Consider the following 3,423-nt stretch of genomic DNA (forward strand, 5'->3'; position numbering starts at 1 on the left):
GTTTTTGACTTGACCATATGCTGATACAGGAAGCCATTCCCCGGTGCCCAGTTTCCTGACACTGGCTTGGCTTAGAGATGAACTACTTTTCACTGGTTTTGAGGGTCTTTTCAGGATAAAGATGAACCCATGGGCCAGCCCGTGTGCTCAGAGTAGATAGTCATACGCTGCTTCATTCCCGTGACTGAGAGCTTCTCTCCAAAGCAAACCTCCCAACCTCGGGGCCAGGGAGAGACTGGTAACGTACCATAATGACCCACTGACAGCCCCTAAGTTTCCATCGTGAGGGTGTGTGTATCACTCCCAAGCAGTGCTTGCTCCTGGATCTTTAAGGCCCATTTGAGAATGTTCTCTCACCTGGCTTCTGTAAGCGTCTTCCACACATTCTGTACCTACCCTCTCACCCCTCACTGTACCTTACTAGTCTTCTGTGCGTGTATCATTTGCTACTGAGTTTCAAAGGCAGGAAAATCTCTTCTCATGCTATGTAGCTCCTTTCTTTAGTCTCCTAGCCTCTTCAAGTCTCATTTCTAATAGCACAGGCCATTATTTTGACACTATAGGCATTTTGAATGATTTCATTGGCTATAGGTTTTGATTCGGAGTTAGGATTCGGTGAGTTTATTTAAAAGTGAATGTCATCTGCAGGATCAATGGATCTCAGTGACAAAGGCCACACAAACGTGGCTGATGAAGTTCATGTGCTCACTCTCACCCACTCTCTTCCTTGCCTTCCATTGATTTATAGAGTTGCCCATCCTCAACAAGTTCCTAGAGTGTAATAAAAAAGAAAACATTCTAGAGAGATATTTTCCCCTTCACAAAGGACATGAAACTTGTTGGGGATGACTTTGATCCGATAATGGGGACAAAGAGGCGCCCCCCTTTGGAACATGAGCACAGTGCAGGGTGCAAGGCGCAGTGTCCCCTGCATGGGGCAGGGCCTGGAGCACAGAGAGGAGACAAAGGGTCAGATTACGTGGGTTTAGGTCCTGCGTCTCCTCCTAACTGATGGGAAGTGCACATGATTCAAGGAGAATTGAGGCTGGAATAATCAAGAGTCACACCATTTAAGATGATTAAAATTTTACTTAAAATTGTGAAAAGTCAAGCTACAAATTATAAAAATAAACTTTGATCTTCTCGGATCGAACATAAATTGTAATTGCAAGTGTATGTTCATTCTTAGAATGAGCACAAGTAGATCTCGCAGCTGAAATGATCCGCGGCATGCTGCAGCCGCCTTCACTCTGTGAATGGTTTTATAGCGGGACTTCTTTTTGGCAAGCACACTAGAAAGCTTCATTCATTTTCCCAAAGATCTCTCAAAATTCCTTGACATTTAAGTCATTGTTTTTCGAAACCCACATCCTGTTACCATCCTTGTTGATTTCTCTTCTCCAAATGCTGTTTTACCTAGTTTGTCCCTGGGTTTTGGTGCATTTTTAGCAATACTTCAATATTGTCATCGACTTCATAGACTCCTGCATCTTCTGAAATAATTGCAAAGATACTTTGTAAGCAATTTCATTTTTATTTTCATTGCACTGTGTTCTTTTATTTTTTACTTGGAGACAGTTTCAGACTTCCAGAAATACCGCACGACTAGTACAGAGTTCCCATACACCCTTTCCCCAGATCCCTCAACATCAACAACGTACAGAACTAGGGCAAATGACATTAACCAGGAAATCAATGTTGGCATGTGGGGGGTTTTTTTGTGTTTTTTGGGGGGTTTTTTTTGGTATTTGGGTTTTTAACTAAACTATAGACGTATTCAAATTGCACCAGTGTGGGGAAGCCATGGACTTTGGTGTAGATACAGCCAAGTCCAAGAACCACACCGTGCACAACCAGTCCCGAACGAGACACAGAAATGGCATCAAGAAACCCCAGTCACAAAGATATGAACCTCTTAAGGGGGTAGACCCCAAGTTCCTGAGGAACACGTGCTTTGCCAAGAAGCACAACAAGAAGGGCCTGAAGAAGATGCAGGCCGACGACGCCAAGACCTTGAGCACACATGTGGATGCTACCAAGGCCCTCGTAAAGCCCAAGGAGGTCAAGCCCAAGATCCCCAAGGGCAGTAGCTGCAAGCTCAGTTGACTTCCCTGCATTGCTCACCCAAGCTTGGGAAATGTGCTTGTGCAAGCATCGCCAAGGGTCTTGGTCTCTGCTGGCCAAAGGCCAAGTCCAAAGTTCAAAACAAACCCCAGGCTATAGCTGCAGCTCCTCCTCAGGCCCCAGCTCAGGCTCAGGCTCTGGCTCAGACTTCCAAAGGTGCCCAGGCCCCCACAAAGGCTCCAGAGTAGAGGCTTCTGCCAATAGGAAGACGGAAGGGCTGGCGAGACCCCTGGGATCCAGTCTGCACGGGGCTGGTGTCCTCCTGTGCTGTTTGTACAAATAAACCTGAGGCAGGGGAAAAAAACTGCACCAGTTTTTCCACTAACATCCTTTTTCTGCTTCAGGATCGAATCTAGGACCCCTCACTGTATTTAGGTGTTACAGCTCCTCAATCTCTCCCAACCACAAGGGTCCCTCATGAAGGAGTTCTGGCCAGTTACTTGTATACTGTCTCTCACTTTGGGGTCTTTCTGATGTTTTCTCATATTTAGACTGAGGTTACAGATTCTTGGGAAGATCTCAGAAGTGATGTAGCCTTCTCTATGCACCCTGTTTGGGTGTATATGATGTCAATCTGTCCCGTTACCAGTGATGTTAATTCTGCTCACTTTGTTAAGATGGTCCCTGCTGGTTTCTCCACTGTGAAGTTACTGTTTCTCCCTTTGATGTTAATAAATACCTTGAGAGATATTTTCAGAGTAGGAAAATAATCTGCTTTTCCTTAAATTCTCATTTCTGATGTTAGCATTCATAGAAGGATCTTGCATGCAACCATTATTACTGTAGCGTTTGACAAAGAGTAATTTTCTCCTTCCCTCATTCCTTCTACATTTATTGAATGGAATTAAGGTTTTGAAGATTTAGTACAAAAAATGTAATCAATCTCATTAATAACTTTTATATTGATTACATACTGAAATGTCAATTTAAGATATATTGGGTTAAACAAAACATGCTATTAAAATAATCTTTCCTTGTTTCTTTTGACTTTTTATAATGTGGCTACTAGGAAATTCAAATGGCATGTGTGATCACATTGGCGGCTGGAACTGCATTTCTGCAGGAGGCCTCCGCTCTGTGCACTCGGAGAAGGAACTCCGTCCTGTCTCACCAGATGCTTGTGAGGGTTCAATGAGAATGTTATATAACGTGTTGGCATCGTGCCTAGCATAGAGTGAGCACTCAATAAAAAACCAGCCATTATCGCTGAGTTAGACAAGGACAGTCACTGTCGTGAACTCTTGACTTCTCGGGGGAGCTGCGGTGTTTTTCTTCCGGGCATCATCAGTCCTGACTTCC

At 44.2% G+C, this 3,423-nt stretch overlaps 1 pseudogene; it reads left to right on the forward strand.

The window, feature by feature from the left end:
* The first annotated feature begins 1,776 nt into the window (after positions 1 to 1,776).
* Positions 1,777 to 2,341, forward strand: LOC112320968 (large ribosomal subunit protein eL29 pseudogene; annotated as a pseudogene).
* Positions 2,342 to 3,423: the final 1,082 nt, after the last annotated feature.

This window comes from Desmodus rotundus, chromosome 1, assembly GCF_022682495.2.
Source record: "Desmodus rotundus isolate HL8 chromosome 1, HLdesRot8A.1, whole genome shotgun sequence".
NCBI classification, from domain to species: Eukaryota; Metazoa; Chordata; class Mammalia; order Chiroptera; family Phyllostomidae; genus Desmodus; species Desmodus rotundus.